The 21,511-nt window shown below is 41.6% G+C and overlaps 1 protein-coding gene across 2 annotated transcripts in view; it reads right to left on the minus strand.

The window, feature by feature from the left end:
• The window catches only part of atxn1a (ataxin 1a), a 107,009-nt gene extending 90,459 nt beyond the window's left edge, over positions 1-16,550 (minus strand). Inside the window, exons 1-2 of one of the 2 annotated variants that reach the window (XM_023155359.3) lie at positions 16,348-16,550; positions 10,370-10,520 (exon numbers count right to left, since the gene is read on the minus strand). The gene's annotated coding sequence lies outside the window, so the exon portion shown is untranslated. The remainder of the gene's footprint in view (positions 1-10,369; positions 10,521-16,347) is intronic. The other variant, XM_004549199.6, reaches the window with a different exon arrangement.
• Between the last annotated feature and the right edge of the window lie 4,961 nt (positions 16,551-21,511).

Here is a 21,511-nt window from a genome sequence, read left to right on the forward strand (position 1 = left end):
TTTCTTTAGTTTTCTTAATCCCATGGAGAGCACCTTCAAGGACGAAGGTGGACAAACGTTTGGTTTAAAGTCCAACATGTTCTTGTAAATTAACTGCATACTGCCAGGTCCTTAATTCCTCTTTCACTGTGCGCACTTTTCTGGAACAGGAACTTATGGATCAAATACTTCCACAGAGTGAGGACTAAATACGGCACTATTTTTTAAAAGAGGTCAGCTATTAAAATGGTGTATGGCCTTTTGCTATCAATGTATATATCACAAATACTTCACAGGCAAGAGAGGCATGTAGGAGCTTGTAGTCCAGCTACAGACAGCATTATATTGTGGTCTTGTAAAGTATAACAGTACAGTTGCTTGTGGCAGCTTGTTACACTGGGCGTTAGTCACAGGGATGGGCACCATGGGGCTACAAACTGCTACAAGGTCATGCTGAGATTACATAGTTGGAGGGGCCAAAAATTTAATGTGCACTCACTCAAACGCACACACCCCTTAGGGATTTGTATTTAGCTGTTAATGGCCCCAGTTAAATAAGTAAGGAAGCGCTTTAGATAATATATAAATGGTGAATTTTCTTATCACATCTGTTTGGCAAGGTTTTTTGTTTTTAAGTACGAAGGCGTAGGCTTGCTAGGACATCCTTAACATTTACATTATTTCTGTAGCTACTGTATTTAGCTGTATTCTGTCAGTACTTTTAGAGTGCATTAACATCTCACAAAATAAAACAGTGAATCACTGCCAGCACTGCACTCGAAAGTTTAAATGAGGGCAGGTTTTAGTAGTGACTGCTTCTGCCTTTCTGTGCAGAAAAAAAATGCATGCATTAGAAAAAATACACACACACACACACACACACACACACACACACACACAGGGTTGTCTGAGGTCAGGGAATTCTAAGTGCATTCCCCCCTTGACACATACTGTACGTCTCTTTCATACACACACACACACACACACACACACACACACACGCACACCACGAGTGCCGTACAAACACAGAGACAGACACACACACACTTACTCAGAGGAGCGCCCCGAGTGTCTATACATGATTAAAAGACTGAAAGTGGGGCAGGCGCACAGTTCTTCTTCTCTGTGAAATTACTGCAGTTCCTTTTAGCCCACCTCAGCACACACACACACACACACAGCCACTCAAATGCACACATACTTAGATCTAGCCCTGTGTCCATTATATGTGCATAAATACAGCACAAGATAACAGGTCCATAAGTTGGCTTAATAATTGGGTGATACCTGCCATGAAGGAGAGTACAGGAGCCAACCACTTACTCGTGCTGGCAGAACAAAAAATGACTGAAATGCTGTTTACTTGGTGCTTTGCATAATTATGCTATAACAGCACATCCAGAACACCCCAAATATTAAAAATAAAGCGCCCTATTGCTTCAGTGGGTGTCCACTAACTGTTGAAAGATACCCTCATGTCTCATCTGTGTGAATGTGATATGTGATATATGTCAGCTTTTAATGTAAACTAGCTGATTATGAATTCAAACTGCTTTTGCCATGTAGTACTGCATATTTTAAGAACAGCTTACCCTGAGCTTTTTACGCGAGCACAAATTAAAGGATCAATTTAAAGGATTAAGAATATCCAGGGGGGATTGAAAGGCATCATTACAATAAATTCTGCAGTCATAATGCTCGCCTTGCTATAGAATTGCAAAATGCTTCTATCTGAGATATTACTTCGAAAATAGCACAGTATTTATTTATTTTTTTGCTTCTTTTTTTGTTTTGCTTGGGGTTTTTTCTTTCTTGCTTCTATCACTATGCTATTCTGTGCAAGACCAGGATTTCTTAAACCTTTCACTGCACCTCCAGTGTTAAAAGATGATCTGGTCCATTGATTTGTGATCTTGGAACTTTTCACAGAAAAGTTGCAGATCTGCAAATACTGGAACCACTAAAAATAGCTCTCAGGGAATTCAGATGCCAGTTACCGCTTGCAGGACTTTGAACAGCAAACACATCTGTTCAAAGGACAGATGTTTTACAGATTACATTATTACAGAAATGCTTAATTTTCTGTATTTCATGTTATATAAATATATGTTTGCTTTACATGTTTGTTTTTTTTGTTAAACAATCGATTCCAAATGTCAGTTATTACAATTACCATTCATTTGTTTTGGAGCAGCACGATTCATTTACCTTCAGCCTTTGCGCAGCACCTAAAACAAACCTTTGCAATCCTTAATTAAACTTCAGGTAGTCAGACACAGACGTGCGCTATTTTTGGCAGATCCACCTCATTCTGAGTCACGCACAAATGTTGGAAATCTGTCATGAATCATTCTACTTTGGAACAAAAAAAACTAAAATGGCTTTCAGTTACATGTCTGTACAAGAGGTGCCAATGACATACTGTGGTACCCTGAATTTAAAATTCAAATTTGCATGATTTTCCAAATGCTAAGTTCCACATTAGAGACTAATAAGAATAAAAGAAATCATGAGAAACGCATCAGGGTTTCTTGTTTATCAGCTTTACAGAGAAAAATGCTTTAGAGACGCATCATACTTCACAGTTTATCCCAAAATGATGTATTGAACATATGCTTTCAGGTATGAAGCAATTGATCTGGGCTATGCTTGGTAGAGGTATAATGCCAGTTACAAATCTCTCAACATGTGCACACCGTGCACAAAATACACAAACTGATCCGAGGCTTTTTCCATCTTGCGGGGCTTACAAACAGAAACCCATTTAAATGAGTGCAGGACACAAGCTTACTACTTTTACGAGGCATTATGAAACTGTGCCTCAGTTTTAGAAGATTAGAAGTAAACAACAACAATAAAACCCTACAAATCTCTTTTCCAAAGCTGGAGCATACGGGACCGAGTAGTATTACTATTGGTCCACTCCGATCATGTGCTGCACTTGGCAAACGCACTTAGGGCCGAGAAAGACCTGTGCAAAAAGTTCAAACAGAAACCTGCAAATCCAGCAGCTTCTTAGCAGCCTTGTGCAATTTTCCTGAGAATTAGATCATAGGCTGGGAGAGGGGACTGGATTTTTCTGTGTTGTGATTTTGGGAAATGAAAGTACACGTTTGAAACATGAACCTTTTGAAGTTGTGGATGTGTCCAGTTTTACATTGATCACTCAGGAACTGTTGATGCAACATCACTTCCAAGAGAAACTGATAAAATACAGATAGCTTTTGGGTCATACTGATAAGGCCTGGACTTGCAGGTCAGCAGATAGGAAGTCAAACATACTCATACTGGCACTTTGTGTTAAAACACACATTCAAGCACACATGCTGCACAGTTAGAAGGATTGATAATGCTCACATTGTGCAGAATAGCATGCAAATAACATGGAAAAGCTGCATTAAATTTTCTAAATAAGATACTGGCACAGAGCAGGATATTGAAAGTACTTCAGCCTTTTCTTAAGTATCCCTAACGTGTATTTCCCTAACTATCAATATATTGACATTACCAAGACAACACACTATAAACAAGCCACGAGCACTAGCAACCATGGTGCAAGACAGCTGACTCATATTTTAACCTCCTCGAATCTTAAATATAGAGCTCAGCTCCTCAAAACAAACACCCACCTTGACATTTTCTCACATCTTGCAATTTAAAACAATACTGATGAATAAGTGCCACATCATACAATGTGTGTAATACAAACTAAATGCGGTGCAAAGAGGAGAGAACCTATTAGCAAACTGAATCATGGGAAGATGAAACATGCACTTACAGCCCTGTTTATAGTATCTCATAAGAATCATGATAAGCACTGACAAGCTTAAACCCGACCATTGCTGTTCTAATTTGTTTTACAGGAACTCAAGCAACAAGGTATCTGCAGATGTTAGCTGCTGTGAATAGTTGTGATTCAGGGTCGCCCTGTTCAAGAGCAAATATCACAGAGCTCGGGTCTATCTGAGTGAATAAACTTAGCAGTGTGTGCATCAATGTTGCTGTTGGGTTTCCATCAGGAGGCCAGGAAACCTCTTCCCTACTTTGTTTCATATCCACAATAAGAGACCTTGTGAAGTTTCCAGTTGGTTTTATCTCTGTTTTTCAAGTTCAAGAAATAGAAAAGCTTTGGACATCTACATAAAGTATCCTCAAATGGCTCTCCCGCTCTCTTGTGCATGTTTACGTTAAAACTACCACACCAAAGCACATTAAACAAAATAGCCTCCAATTTATTTATTACAGCCAGGGTGGTTCAGTTAAGTCGCAAACTGAGTAATATTGTCATTAACCTGTTACTTTCTGTTCAGCACCTTTACACATTCAACTGGCTAATCTCATATGGTTGTGTAACATTTATGCTGCTTTAGCGTGACACCATGTGTTGCGCACTGCAAGCCGCTTTACAACCCAACTCCACTCCAGCTTCTCCTTTCATGCTGTTTGTGATTTACTTGCTCAACCTTGCTGTAGCCATTCAAACAACACAGCTAATAGGAATTTGTCTCAGTGTGCTCACATATAACTACAAGACACACCCAACAACACACAATACAACACAACACAATACAAATACAAAAAGTACATCTAATTGATCGAGCCTATCCCTGTTGGGAGAAGACTGAGCAGGTGATGTGTTAGGTGGAAGGGGTCAGAAACAATCCTGCTAGCCATTGTGATGGCATAGTATGAAGCTATGGAAGGTAGATCGCAACCAATGATCTCAGAGGCTCTACATGCAATGTTTATAAGCTGTTGTTTGGCTTGAGCTACGATAGCAAATCGGGCTGGGCTGAAAGTAAGCATGCTTACTCTGTAAGCATTTGTCATAGTACAGAATCACATAGCCATTTCTCAAAATCTATCACTAAACTTACATTTTTTTCACACACATGTTGTTTACACTACGGATGTACCGACTGCTTATGTGAATCACATATTGTTCTGATCCCAGCTGGAAAAGATCTAAAGCGAATTCATTTCGGTTCTATGTTGTTTACTACACCACGCACTTGCAGTGTTTAAGTACTGTGCATTTCACCACACAGTGTAGTTAACATACCAGTCGTGTCCACGCAGTTATCTGCTGTGATGAACCAGTGTGTCTGTTTCTGCGCTATGACGGCATCTCTTTCATATTTGTCTGCATTTACATTCACGCACTGAGGTGCTTTACCTCACTTACCTTTCACAACATCTTATCTCTAAAGCATGCCATTGTTGTCTCTATTTTATCATAATGAAAGCTGAAAAGACTGAACAGCAACTCGAGACGATGATGTCTGCAACAGTTACGCCCTTTCCTGAAATAGCTGTTATGACAGGTGTATTTTGTTCAAGTTCAATGTCCTGAAACAACATGTTTTTTGCATGCTTTAACTCCACCCTTGACCCAAATGGACACATGGATTCTCCTCCCTCTCTCTCCACACCATTTCTCTTGCTTTAGGTAAGAATGTAAATGGTAGCCATAAAATGCCTCTTAAAGGTGTACGCTACCTCAGTGCTCTCAACCTCCACCCTTTCAACAGTTAGGTAGCGTGCCCTGTCAGGTTGCAAATGCACTCAGCTTCATCTCAAGCAGCCCTGCTAGAGATGCTGTGGGGGCAAATAGCTAGGAGAGCTAATGGCACATCATGTAGCATTAAACCGAGCTGACTAGGCGCTGGTATCCAAAACCAAAGCACTGGAGAGGAGGGGGAGAGAGAGCATCTTTTTCCCCTCGAAAAGGCTGTTCCTGAATTTTGAGGCTAAATGAAGGGGAAAGGTCTGACGGGAGAAGAGAAGGGGAGTTACACAGTTACGTTAGTGGTGAATGTTGACATCTGACAGGCAGGCATAGTAAGCACCCATATACAAACTACCAAATCTTCAGTCAGAAATATTATTTCTGAATTTTGAAAAACACACAGTAAAACTAATACAGTTCTCTAACAAATTGTTTTAACAGTGCTGCCCTGCTGTGGCCTTAACGGGCCATGCTATCAGAGGAAAATAGCAGAGAGCACAGAAGCAGTGTCAACAGCAGACAATGAAAGCTAAGCCCAGTCAATTTATTTCCAAGGCTCTTAATTACTGTTATGATCTTATAGCTCTTCACAACGCCTACATTACTAAATGGAAACAATATCACAGCTTAGACCTATGACTGAAACAAGTTAACATTTGCAGAAAAGCCTCAACATGAAGAAGCCCTCGACCTAGATACTTTTAAAGGGATCCACCTGCCAGACTTCAGTTGAAGCCATTTGAACTGTGGTTTAGTTTCTCTAATAGACTATCAGACCGTTAAACAACAGGCCAGGGCCGGAAAATCATATCTGGAGCAACACACCACTTAAGTGGGGATTCCACCTTAAATGGTTCCGAAAGAGAAGGGAAGTGTTTATGGGGGATGGGGGATCAGGCCAGGTTCTAGGCGTCTATGTTAGGGTGTGCAGCTAGAAATAACATGTGGGTCAGAGACGAAGACTGAAGGTTAGAGCAGGCAATAGTAACTCGCAGGTTCCTAGTCTGCAGTCTCACGGAGAAAGGGAGAGAGAGCGTGCCAGGTGTCGTCCAGATTGGATGTCAGTCCATCTCTGCAGTGTTTCTGACCGGTCGTTCTGCACCGATGGAAGCACTGAGCTGAACATTAACTGCTCTCTGTAACTGTGTGCTGAAACCTCCAGCACTAGATTTTCCCGAATCAATTAAATTACGCGCAATACCTGCAACATTATGCTGAAATTCAAGCCCTGTAGACATACTGCAAACAGTACACGGGTATTTTTAAATACTGCACATGTATGCATGCATTACCAGATGTAAGAGAGTTCCCGTAAGAGGGAAGTTACAAAGTTCCCTTAAGAGCAGTCAAAGTTAGGGAATGTACAAAAACAGAAAAGTTTTTGGTGCTTAGTAATTTCCCATTAGGGAACTTTCTTTTTCTACCACAGGTAATTCCCTTGGGCAAGTCCCTGTGGATAGGTGTGTACGCTGGCTATAGCACAGTATCCGTGCACATATTTTCAAATATATGCTGATACTGAGCTGCATGTAAGGTTGTTAATGTCTGATCTCAATAAGAGTTAGATTATTCATGGCCATCCCGTACGTGTTGTTTCTTACTCTGTGTTCATGACGGCCTTACCTCATGTTAGTATGAGTGTCTACAAGAACGGCTCACTTTAAACAATATCTATACCCATAGCAGGTATGAGACTGGGCCCCGTTAGTCTGAGCTCTCTGGCAGCTAATATTAGATGATAGTGTCAGAGAATTGGACCTGGTCTGGCCACAGTGAAACCTTACATTGACCTCATTTATCTGTGTCATAGCTCATCAGCTGGCCTGCCACACAGTCACCCACTGTTGAACACACTCACGAAAACATGACTGAGCTGCAGCATCCACAAAAACTAACACACAAATGCCTGAATAAATGCACACAAATATACAGCTATAAAACTGAAGACACAAAAATAATAGAAAGCAGAGTTGAGGAGCAGGCATTTTTTAGGCCACATTATACTAAATTACAACTTTCTGATTATTCTTTTGTCTTATTTTGACATTTTTTGTTCCTGCATTTTGATTTATTGTGACCACAAGATGCAATTTATTCCCATTTCTGTTTCCCCATTTTGGTTAAGTTGTGCACACACAATAATAAGAGCTGTCGGACAGCCCAGGCAGTCTCCCTTTTACTTTGTTGGAATGATATTCACAAATTTAAGCTTTCCAAATCAATAACTCATGAGCAAATTGTTGGTAAAACACGGGCGGCTCCTCTTTGTAGCCACAGCACGGCGAATAACAAGCTGCAACTTCATTTTCAACAAGAGGAGGCGTCTCTCCACGTGCACCCAACCGACCCTCTACAACACCGATACTACAAATACTACAAAAATTATAAATAACTTCACTCCTTCACAGTCGTGTCAGAAAAATCACTTCACACATGAACGGTCTCCTGTTTTACCAGCTATGTCTTTCCTCCATATGGCAGCTCCCAGGCTCCGTACACATCTACACATAATATATACAGTTTTTGTTTTTCTCAACTCAGGGAATTATTTCTAAACTTGAGAACAAAGATCGCATTATCTTGCAAAACACCATTCCAATCAAATCAATAATAGAAGCGTGACGCTATTAAAAAAAGCATAGAAGAGAAAACTGTTATAGATGGTAAAACAGCAGGAAGAAAATGAATTCTCTTTATTGTACAGAAATGAATTCCTATAATTGTCTTGCACCATACTTGTGTCAACTCACTCAAAGCAGGAGTGATGCTACCACCGTACAAGTCAGCTCTCATCACCCAGTAATGCATACAATACAGTGACTTTCATCAAACAAGAACTGCGGGCCACTGGTTTACAGTGCCAACCAAATTTATTAGACCACCACCCAATGTAATCTTTATACCACAGCTGCACTAAATTACTGATCATTATCAAAATATTTTATCACATTTCTTTTATTAAAATGATATTTTTAATGGCAAAACTATAAAGATTTTCCAATTTACTGTTATACAAACAACAAAAAATCTTTTTAATTAAGATGCCAAATTACAGTTATTTACTTGCATTCCTCAATAGAGGGTGGCTGTAGCTCAGCACATAGAGCACATAGATTGTCTACTGATTGGAACGGTGGTAGTTCGATTCCCACAAGTGTCTGTGCGACGGATTCATTCGAGTGTGAATTCATGTTAGTTAGTTTGGATGTTCTACTTCTCGGTCCAGTGTGCCGGCTCGAATGTGGGTACGAAAATGTGATTTATTCTTTTAAATTTGCGTTTTCTTGTTTTTATGACAGGTGGTGTAATAAATTTGTCAAGTGCTGCAACTTTGTGAAAATATTTTCTAGTCTAATGCCGATGGAAGAGAATAACAAACCAAAAAGAAAAGACACTTTCTCCAAAGAGGTCCTGAAACTGTAATTGGGAATGGACTCCTGGGGATCGCGGCCGGGCAAGTATCATCCTGGATCGCTCCGAAGGAGTGTTTTAGCACACCTCCCTGACTGTCACAGCCAAATGACCCTGTTCCAATGTCATGAGCTTACTACATAGCTAAAGGAAAGGCCAGAAATAATAGCCAGCGAGTCAGTCAGTCAGACATGTACCCTGAAAGCTTGTCAGAAAGCTAGCCTGCAGCCAAGTATCAAGCCAAATGTCCAGCCAGATGAGGCTGACCCAAAGCCAGCCATCCAGTATAAAGGTGAACTAGCCAAGCCGCAGCTACCAGCCAGACATGGAGCCAGCTGGACTGACATACAGATAGACAGAGAAATGCAGCACTGCACCCAGCTCTATTCAAACCACACCACAGATTTGTCAGAGGAAATAGTTTCAGTGTTGCAGACACTGTTTTAAATACTGCTTGTGGTTTAGTTGCACAGACTTGTCTCGACCTGTTATCAAGTGTTTGCCCATGTATGGCCCAGGCCATATGCTTAACCATGATTTTTTGTTACTACATATCGGTGCAATGTCAAAAAAAGGATAGAGAGAGCATCTAGCCCTTATTTGAATTCTCGTCTTTACTCCACATGCCACGTCATGGACCATCAATGAAATGACAGGCAGCATAGTTTTCTGGTGCATTGCACTGACCCTGGCCTTACAAGGAGTAAACAGTAGTAATGGAAAGCAATGTTTTGCCAAGAATAACACTGGTGAAGGGTGGGTTTTGGTATTCCAGGGATTGTTTCTATCACTGGCCATTTTCCTGTTATTGAATTCCTCTCACTCAATGCATATCCTTCTGGCTCAGACTTAAGTCATTGTTGATACCCACACACCCACTTTGCAACTGGGGACATGGGGCTTTTGCTACCCACTGAGGTAAATCCAGCAAAAATAGAGGTGCACTTAGAGTCACTTTAACTGGAATTCACAATTCAAACAAGTTAGCGTGATGTAATGGACTCTCTGCATGTCCAGACACCTTCATTTCCAGCTCGGTCTACAGTTTGTTAAACTTTAAGGTTTAATTTGCAAATGGGAAATTACAAAACGACTGCCTCATACTAGACTGGTTTACATGACATAACTGAATGCATGAATACAAAAAGCGACTTGCAAGAACGGGTATAATGTTCTTTGTAATTGAAAAGATGAAAGGAAGAATTTGAATGGCATGGTCCAATTCGGTTTATCCAGCTGTCTGGGATGACTAATAAAGCTAACCATGACCTGATGTAATCAATTATAGCACAAGTAACAGTGTATTTTGATTACTTAACGTAGTACTGCCCCATAAATCAGCTCCAATAAAGTCAGAATGAGCACAAGAATTCATTAGTTGTTAACCTTGTGCCATAACCTTCACCCAAACAGTATTTGTGAATGTAATGTAGAACTCATTACATTTGTGCTCCAATGAATGTACATTACCCCAATTCCTAACATTCTCTCTATCTGGCTGTGTCCCAGGTTGTCAGCTTATCCCTGTCCCGAGCCTGAAGCTCTGCTGGGGAAAAGAAGAGTCTGCAGGAGCTGTCTGCCTGCCAGTCAGCGTCAACTCCCCTCTGTAATCCTCTACTGCCTTTGATAAGGAAGAGAAGAGAAGAGAAGAGAAGAGAAGAGAAGAGAAGAGAAGAGAAGAGAAGAGAAGAGAAGAGAAGAGAAGAGAAGAGAAGAGAAGAGAAGAGAAGAGAAGAGAAGAGATTCCTACTACATTCCCTACTAATAGCTGAGCCGTTACCTGTTTGGTTCTCCTTCATTTATTTTAGCATTCAAAAGGCCCACAACTAAAACTTTTCGTTCCTTATTGGAAAAGAGATAACAAGCGGGAGCATGGTGAATGAACTACTGCATGTTCACCTGCCTTTCATTTATAGTTCAGGGGATCTTACTGGCTTACAGATTCAAATTCGTAGCCTGCGTGCTTGTCATTTACCTATTATTCTGTTTTTATTTATACACCCTGGAGTTTAGACTATTTCAGCCTTTTACACCGTTTTCCTGGAAAACAGACGACCCTATATCATGTCAGCTCCACTGGCAGCCATTACAGAGCGAAAAGCCAAAGTAAGTCCCAAAGCCAGCTTCCCTGTTTCACATGGTTATTGAGCCATACAGCAGCTTATCGACCCGACAGCGTAACACAAGTTTGTAGGATGGCTTTAGTCCTCTCTCCCTCTATTTATCTTCCTCTGTCTGTCTCGTTCGCTCATTCGGGCACTGGGACTATCTTGGTCATTCAGAAGATTGGTATTGATTAGCCACTTCAAAATAAAGACGGTAAGCATAGAAACAGGGTCACAAAGGCTCTAATGTCTGAGCACACACACACAAGGATCAACGAATGCTGCAAAGTGGCAAACAAGAGCAATCCTTTCTTAGGTCCTCTAATGTCGTGATAGCTGTACACTAATAAACTAAACTATGATCGGGACAAATACTGGCAAATAGCGCAAGCAAACAGTGGCATGTTTTTCACTCTTCCTGCAGATTCAAGGGCACAAACGACAGATTAAGGAACACAGGACTGTACACTAGTCAATAAAAAAAACATGATAACACATGGTGAAGTGTTCTGGCACAAGGAAACGTTCATTGATCCCCTTAATAGCAGCATACTGTACGTGAATGTGTCCTTTATCTCGAGTGCGTGCATGTGTACTCGCCGCACTCGTGAATAGAGGAGGATAAAAGGAAAAGCTGAAAAGGTCTGAGCACACCGCACAGTTCAACAAGACAGCTCGATCGCTTGATCTGCCCCCATCCCCACCCACTGCTCTCTACCTTTTTAAAACCATTTTTCCTCACACACTTTATTTTGTTGGTCCCCCTCATAGCTCACCTCACTGGCTTTTTGTCATTCTTTTCGGGCTCACCTCATTCGATCCCACACTTCTGAGCTTTTTTTTCTTTATTATACCCCTGCATTTCTGACCAACACTGTTTCCTTTCTGTCAATTTCTCGGGTAACTTTTAGCAGAAAAGGAGAAAACCACAGATTAACTCGCAACTGCGGTCTGGTGTGAATGCGGCATCGTTTTCATTATCCCACAGCAAATAACATTTTTTTGTGTTACAGCAACAGACATAAAGGTGTTTAGTGACTATTCTGAACATTGTGGCTTGGTAAGGCAGTTCTGGCACCTGATTTGGATGCTTGATGATGGAGAACTACCAGAAAGCCAAGTGGGAAAGGTCAGCGTAGGACCCACTGGAGAGATTAAGCTCAACTTTGACACGGGAGTAGCTGAGGATCCCCAGGGACAAACTGGAGAAAGTTGCAGGAACAGCACTGCCCGGAAGCCGTTCGCGCAATAGTCACAACAGTTTATTAACTGACTTGTCTTCATGGGCGCAAACTGTAGCGGTAAACAACAAAACCACACTAGGAGGCACGCAGCGGCACCACAAGTCACAAGACTTTCGGCAAAATGAGACTGAAGTTGGAATACCACACATTAGTTTCGCTTTTAGATATTCTACTGTGAGATTTTAAACTCAACTTTCATTTTCACTCACTGCTTCTTTAGGTTGAGGCACCAAACTACACGGGTAGATCTAAGCGCCCGATAAGGATTTTGGTTCAGGTTGAAACACTTTTCCCACGTGAAGGCATGAAACGTATTTCAAATCGAAACTCAAGAGTCATGCCACAATTTTTAAAAAATTTGCAAATTTCTTTTTTTTGTAGCCTCAAGTAGTCTCAAAAATCACATGTAATTTATATGATAATTTTATTGTCTTTTTTAGGCATAAAAATACTGCCAATTAGAATTTACAATACATTTCTATGACAAATCCCACTTTATTTATGGCATTTTTGCACTACAAGTGGATCAGTGCAACTTGTCAAATTTTCTGTGCAACCCAATGTAAAGAGTAAGCATTTTGTTCCACATAATGGCTCAATAGAGACACACAGAAACACGCAGACACCTGTTTCGCACATTTGTCGATCTATTTGATCCTCCCACCCATCATTCACTCAGAGTATTAAATCATTTCTGTCACTTGTTCATTCAGGCGTGAAATCTCCACCCAATCATTACCTGGAAATGATCTCTCTTTATGTCTTTCTCACAAACACACACAAACACACTGACACAAAATCTCCCGCTCATTTCCACACACACGCGCACACACACACACAGCGCAAGTTCCAAAGACGACACTCTAGCGTGATCTAGCAGATGTGTGTATTCATGTGTGTTTGACGGTGTGAGTCCGTGCACACATATGGCAAATGAGCCAAGCTCAGTTAAATGACTTGTGATTAGGACATTGGCTTCTAATTGCCACTCATTACCATTTGAAAGTGAGTGGCGGCTCAAATCAAAGGCTATAGCAGCAGTGGTAAAGTGTGCGCATGTGTGCGTGCGTGCGTGCGGCGGGAGAGCGGCTGAAGCAGCATGCCTGATTCACAGCCGCACGACTTGTACAACAGTTTGGACTTTTGCTTCATACTTTTCCTTACAAGTAAGGCAACGCTTTTTGGAGAAATGTGGGTAAAAAATATTCTGAAACTCAAACAAACTCAATCTAAAACTCTTTGAAATTCAAACTGTAACTAGCACAACAAAATCTAAGTTTACTTTTCAGCATCTCATGGTAACAGTCTTGGATTAGCACTGGGCAAATCGCTGCCACTCTACCTAAATCACTACAACACCCTCTGCTTACCTCCCTTCTAAAAATCTGCCCGTCTTCCCTTTATATTAACACCTCCCTTCTGCTCAAGCATTCATAATGCATCTATCTTCCAGCCATAAGCTGTTTTCACACCGGAACACCAGAGTCTGGAGAATCAGGTGAGCACACTGGCGGAAGTTGCTCATTTTCACAGGTAGCACACAGCAGGAGACAGACCCGTCCATAAGCATTCTTACCACCAGAAACATTCTGAGCGGTTCAGGCAAAGCTGCTGCCTGTGGAAGGTGCAGGGGACGGGACAAAAGGCAACCAGTTGCTCGCGCTGCACGCTGTCAGCCATCATACAGCGGTGGATATTTGCGTGCTAAAAATGCACCGCGGTGGATTAACATCTATAAAGCTTCAGTCGTGAACAGTTCCTGGACGCCTCTAGTTGACCTCGCTAGCAGAGAAATTTATTTCAATTAAAAAGACCTTTCCATGGCATCCCACAGGGACTAACACCGGATCCCACTCACTTCATTATCCACATCCTTCCCATCATTATACATGAATCCATCCCTTGTTAAAGATTTGAAGCTGAGCTGTGTATTTCCCGAGTACCTCTTGGATGCGACCCCTTCCTCTCTTCTCCAACCTGCTGTATTTAATACCAGTCACACATAAAAAATACATAATAGTTTCAGTATGGTTAATAAAGACTTAATGGCCATGTTGTTAAGTGCAAATACAACAGCCAATCACATGCCACCAACTCAATGCATTGATCTGCGTGTTCGAAAGGGTCTGACCGAATACCAGTACCTAAAAAATGGCTGGCCAGTGTCGATTATGTATTTTTTTTACAGAAAAGAGACAAAAGTCAAACTAGTGTGCATTATTTTTTCTTCACACTTTTTCTGCTGTCTTTCTGAATAAATAAGCAATCCAAATTATTTATTATTAAACTATAAAAGTAATTATAAAGTAACTTCACACTGATCTATGAATATTTTTCCACACCATGTACCACATGAAGGTGTTTCTAAATGTGTGTTTCACTGCACTGACACAAATGTTGGAAGCTTGTATATGGGATTTATGGCAACCACGAGATCACATTTCTTTCAGTACTTGGACAACAACAATCACAGGCAGTGCAGATAAAATCTGAAACATGTGTTTACAGGCATGAGTCAAAGCAAGCAAGGAATTTAATTAATGGGTCACTCGTACGTTTGTGCTCGCATCCTCCACGGAGGACAGAAGTTCTTGAACTAGCGACAGCACTAACAGAAATGTCCAACACCATAAAACAGGTAAGTAATAACACCGGAGCCGACGGGCTGCACTGACTCTATAGGTTCACTCTGCAAGTGTTTGCTAACACACAGTGGCTGCAAGTGAGTGAATTACAAGAACCATGGAATAAAACAGAAAGTGTGTTTTTACTGAAAGCTGCAGATTCAAATTTGTTGGTGTTGCAATATTTTCTATTTCTTTCAGTAACACGTTTAAAAAGTAGCAAAACAAGCCTTTTAGATAGAAAGCAAGTTTAACCACGATCACAGCTGTCTGCTGAGATATCTCTGTGTTGAAAGCGCTCTATGGGGTGTCCAGTCATTCACTGCTTAAGGCTACAGGACAGGCTTCAAAGATGAAAATGACATAATCAACAAGTAATGCAAACCCACTTCTGTTTTTTCGTGTTTTTCCTATAAATTGCACAGATATCATCAGAAAAGAGGAAGACTTAAGCATGCAGCTGGTGGAAAGAAGCGCAGCTTTTTTCTTTCTTTTTCTTTTTTTAATCTTGAGCATTCACTTTGTCAATCAGTCTGCTGCCATTAGGAATGCTCGTTAAAAAACTATAGTGTGAGTGAAAGCATTGGCTACCACTTGGGACGCATAGCCTACCCTGCTCTGAGGTGTAAACAGAGTAAAAATAGCTTGCTATCACAGGCTTCCCTACAGTCCCGTTATATAATGGTCCATGCTAGGATGAATGACATCACGGGTAGTCCTGCAATCACAAAGCGTATGTCCTTTACAACCAGCTGGCAACGTAAAACATTGTGTAGTATTACGTGCGCAACAATAAATGCTTCCTAAGAATCGAAACATGCAAAACACCTGCGGTTACGCTTTTTTTTTTTTATCTAGAAATCATGTGGACTGTGGTTAGTAGTTCGCCTCCTTTCGTGTGGAGAAAACACTTCCGCGATAGTGAAACGTAGATTTAAAAAAAATGTAACGCTTTCCCCTGACAGTCCCTGTCAATAAGAAAAGAGTTCAGAAGAAGACCTATGTGGCCCGAAGCGACATTATTCGGACATGTCCGACAAAGAAATAGTCTGCAAAGAGGAAATGTTTTGAGCCGAGGTCGAGTGGCGCAGTTACTGGAAGTACAGCGCCTGCCCGACTCCCAACTCACCCGGCGGACGCGCTCCTCGCTCGGTCAGAATCCAGCCGAACCTCCGCCCCTCTTTCGTCCCATTTAAACAACACTTTGCGTTGTTTAAATGGGACGTTTCCAAATGACAAGTATACCCACCCACAGCCCTCGTGGCCGCGTATTGTGTGGTCACTTAAAAATAGGTCAGAGTGCGAAGTAAACATTTTCTAAGGCTTTGAAGTAAACCAGAGCTTCAGCGCCACCCTTCCCAGTTCTTCCAGCCATTTTTTTAAATTTAGCCAGCTCCAAAAGAGAAGAGTGACAACGTCAAAACGGCGACAGGTTGGCGAAACCGGCTCTGTGGAAATAGTTTTGTGCGACTTACTGCGGGGTGTAGCGGGCTGTTGAGTTTGTGTCTCTCCTTGTTGCCAGGGCTCCCCTGCTCTGCTCCGGCGCTGACGGTGGAAAGCGTCTCCCCTCCTAATGATGTCTGCAGCGCTCAGCTAATAGCTCTCTGCCCCCACCTTCAGAGAGAGAGAGAGAGAGCGGGGGAGGGAGGGCGAGAGAGAAGTTCAAATCTGGAGCAGTTTGTAAACTACTCATGCAAAAATATGAGAGCTCGGAGCACAGAAAGCAGTCACAGAGCTACAAGAGAGGTTCACTGACATTGCCAGAGTGTGGGAATACACAGTATTCCTTTATTGGTAAGATTGTTTTACTCACAGTGGAGATTGGGCTGCGTTTTCAGGAGCAAATGCAAAAGCGCGCTGTGTGAAAGGAAGAATGGTTAATATTAGTATTATTATTTCTGTTTAACTCAGCCTCACTCAAAAAGTGGCTTCTCAGCAGTGTAAACACTTTATCTGCAATACAACCCCGCACAGCTCAACATTGAGTTTATATTACAAAAGTAAAATTCTGAGGCATTTATACTTAAGGCTTAAAAAGGGGGGATCTATTAATCAATATTTCTGTGTCAAAATGATCCCACACTGCTTCAATAATGTTGAGGTCCGGGCTCTGAGGGCCAAATCCATGACTGATCATGCTCCATTGTTTGTTTTTTCTAACCAGGTATGTATTTATTGCATTGGCAGTGTGTTTGGGATCACTGTCATGATGAGAAATGAAGCTGTTGCCAACCAGCTGGTTTTCAAATGGTATTGCTTGGTGGATTAAAATCTGATGGCACTTTCCCTTCTCTCAGAATGACTCCTTGACAGCCTCCCGTCCACAGAGACCATTTCTGATGAGGCTTTAGTGAACAGTAAATGGATCAGCTGAAGGGCCCATTCCTTAAGGACAGACTGTTCATCTGCTGTAAATTGTTTTTAGGCCTGACACTTCTTCTTTTGTCCTCCACCTGTCCAGTTTCCTCAGATTTTTTTTCAAGGATGCAGTGCACACCATTTCAAGACATGCCAGATTTTCAGCAAATAGCTCTTCGAGATGTAAAAATACTGTTTCCTGTCTGTCACACTTTGTTAGCTTAGGTGTTTTTCATAGATTCAACAAAAGAAATGGGAACAAATTATGTGTTTTTCCAGCAGCCTGCTAGTAACAAAGTGCCTACAGACAGAAATTAACATTTAATTCATAGGTCAGTGTTAAGTGCGTACAAGGACTGAAAATGAGTAAAAGCAAAAAAGCAGCCAATATCTAATGTGGCTCATAACTTTTGTACAGCACCAGCCAAAAACATTTTTACAAAGTCGTAGTGGCCTTGACCTTTTCCCACCTAAAGCTAATCCTTTCATCCCTCAGTGCATGTGAACTTCTGTGCCAGACGTGCAGAGACACCGCCTTCACATAGAGAGGATGGACAGATGGACAGCCAGAAAACAGAATGCCTCGTAGCATAGCTGTCACCAGCAGGGAGGCATAACGAGTCATAAAGTAGATCCACCTCCACTGGCTAAAATATCAAAAGGCTGCAGGTCACTGCTTCAACCATTTAAATCTAATAATATCATATGTATTATGTAAAACATATGTAATAATAATGCGACACATTGTGTACTTTTCCTTTTCTTTTGGTTAGTATATTTGTACATCTGTGTATTATATAATCTAGTGTTACTAATTTGAATAGATGATATTTTTTATTAGCCCATGCAGGGGAACAAAAGTGTCACAGCAGCAAAACAAAGTCCATAAAGTGTGATAAATGAAGAAGACAACATAAAAGTTAATGAATATTATCTGAACACAAGCCACAAGGCATATTAGGAGTCTGAATGAATAAATATAACAACACGCAGCAGGCCTGTGGATCCTGGATGCAATTTAGCGAAAAATCTAGATTCACTTCAGATATTTGTTCTTATTGTTTATGCTACGAGGTCCGTCCTGTTTTCAGCTTGAATTGCTGCAAAAAAACATGTCATCCTTGGATTTGACTGCACCGGGAAACTTCTGCTTTTTCTCAGAAGAGAAGAAGGTCATGGTATGTTTGTTTTTTTTTAAAGCCAGAGAGTTCAGGATCTGTTCGGCTGAAGGCAGTCACTGACAGTCAGCTGACAGTGACATGATGGAACATCTCAGCTGCCGACAGCGACTGTTTTCACATACACACGCATAGCTACAAACATAAACACAACGATGGAGTGATGCTAGAAAACATGCTTATGAAAGATGTTTATGCACTCGTGTCCTGATTAACTCTAATTCACTTTAAGGGGGCTAAATTCAATTCGCTCTAGTTAATTATTATCAGTTATAATCATGCGTAAAGCATGTGTCAAATAAGCACAAAAACTAAGCTGTGCCACTGAAATAAGCTATCAAGATGAAAGAAATAAACACCCGCTTAACCCCTTCTCCTCTTTTTTGTGTTTTTATGATCTTGACCTCCGTGACCTCTCCCAGATTTCCAATGTGACAACAAGTGCCTTTGCCTCTTCGTCAGAGGAGAATGCAACCTGACACTGCTCGAGAGCCGAAGGGTGCACAAGGCTGCAGAGTGACAGACGATCAGGGATCTGTCCCACTCCCTGCGAGTCACTCAATAAGTGGCCTATTGTCCAGCACTCTATTGTGCTCTTGTCACATGCATCCCAAACAAAGAGACAGAGAGGTAGGTTGCCCTGTGTGCTAGAGGGCTAGCATTACATTCATGAAGAGATGCGGTGTACAAGCAAGTGTACGCAGAGAATGAAGAGCTTCATTTAAATAAAAAACAACAACAAACATTTAATATCCAGACCACATGTGTGCCATTTGATCCTGGAAGCCCTTGTAGTCCAAGTAGTAAAGGAAATAGTGCACTAACATGCAGAAGGCCATCAAAACTGTGGAAGTGATCTGCAACTTTGAGACATAAAGGAGATTTAAATACGTTGAGATTTGACTGATTGTTGTCATTACTACATCAGCCAGATGTCTGCGTACTTTTGTGCTAACCTACCACCCATAATGCACCTCGTAGTTTCAGTTTCACGCCGTGTTGCTAAAATAGAACTTCCTATAATAACAAATGTGTAAGGCCAGAGTCAAGCGGAAGCAGTAAGTTGACCACACGTTTCAAAATAGATCACCAGTTTAATAAAAATACTTCCTCAGTGTCTCTCGAGCTCACGGGCCTGCACATACGCAAGCATGTACTTGCACCTTCTTGTTCTCTGCATGCACTCACAGGTTCACACCTACTCACTCTTACAACGCGCCGATCTAATCTTTACATATAGGATGCTAAACGTCTTCTGCAGACAGTTCAGCAGCCCTCTGTTTGATATTGACATTGGTTTGCACCGTTCAGAGCACAACGTGACTCCATAGCAGTGTGTGTGTAGTGCAGGGCCATAGCGTGCTTGAAGAATAAAACAGAAACTACTCCCATGGGAGGAGCAGATTCTTCGAGGGTTGGGTTCCTCCCTAGAGATGTACCTGTGTTTTTTGTAGGAGGTATGAACAGTATACACTCGGGTACAATGAAGTGTGCCAGGTGGGGCGTGTATGGAAACAGACCTTGAACATGGAGAGTGACATCCTTAGTACCTGCATAGTAAATGAGTCATATATAAAAATAATTCCCCCCCCCCCCCCCCCCCCCCCCCCCCCACACACACACACACACTTTTGTTTTTATTCTTTCCAGAAAGAAAAGCTTTAACGCATTTCAGCTCCAAATTAGAGACATCCACTTAACAGACAGAAGTATGCACAAATAAGGGATTTGACAGTTTATCTGGCAGATAAATAAATAACACACTGAGCTTAAAGCAGGGACCAAGGGAGATATATATAATTAATCATCACCAGTCTTTGAAGGCAGCTTTACAGCGATTTTCAAAGATTTTAATGGTCATGGACATTTCTTTTTTTGGACAGCGGAGAGTGACAGAGAAGCAGCGTGCCTGAAGTGCATGCTACTCTACACACTACAATCACCTATTATGGGCTGGAGCTCTCCAGGAATCGTGGCATTGCATTTTCTTCATTTGTATATGTGGACTTCTGCATCATCGCGTCAGCTCATCACATTCTCTGCAACAAACCAATACAGACTTTTTTTTAGCAGAACAGCAGCGCTCCTCCTGTATGCTCTGAAAGCAGCTGTCACTTCAGATTTCAAGGCTGCGCTCTGTCCAAGTCCCCTCTCTGTGCGCAGAGGGGAGGTGGTGTGTTTCATAGCTACTCACAGCTCCCCCCATTGTTCAAATGTGGAAGTGGTTATTGGTTTACAGCGTTTCCCTACATGCTATCATGTCACATACTGCAGCATACAGTTGCATAAATGCAGAATTATCCACAGCTTTGCTTGTAATTACACAAAATAAACACCTTTTAAACAAATCCAGAAACAACACATGACATAAATGTTTTGTCATTGAGTGAAAAAAGTATTTGATCCACTATAACACTGCCAGATTTCTGGCTCCCACAGACTGACTATCAGTCAATTACAGATACTCCATATCTAAACTCATTACATGTATAAAGCAGGCTTGTCCACATTATGGATTCCTTCCACTCCAACCTCTCCACCACCATGGAGAGGACCAAAGAGCTGTTAAAGGACATTAAGCTTGACTGGGCTAAAAGACCATCAGCAAGAAGCTTGTTGACAATGTGACAACTTTTGGTGCGATTATTCAGAGCTCCATGCAAGATCTCACCTCATGGGTAAAGATGGTCATGTAGGCGTATTTAGGTATGTAGACATGAGCAAGACAAAATGTTCCAGGTCAAACTGAGCATCAGAATGAGGCTAGAGGGTGATTATTGGGTGAAAATCTCTTGTTGTTGTTGGCACAGGTCAGTGGAGAGTGGGCTGACTTCTTTGAGTTGAGAGGAAGGCAGCAGCAACTCACACAACCACTTGTTACAACCGAGGTATGCAGAAGAGCGTCTCTAAATTCACACACGTGGAAACTGAGGCGGTAGTGTGCACCAAAATTGGACACCAGAAGATTGGTCTGGTCTGCCTGGTCTGATGAGTCTCAGTTTCTGCCGTGACATTCAGACGGTGAGGTCAGAACAGCATGAAGTGAACAACATGAAAGCATGGATCCATCCAGCTCAGACTGCTGCTTGTGGTGTAACGATGC

Source organism: Maylandia zebra, linkage group LG22, assembly GCF_041146795.1.
Source record: "Maylandia zebra isolate NMK-2024a linkage group LG22, Mzebra_GT3a, whole genome shotgun sequence".
Lineage (NCBI taxonomy): Eukaryota > Metazoa > Chordata > Actinopteri > Cichliformes > Cichlidae > Maylandia > Maylandia zebra.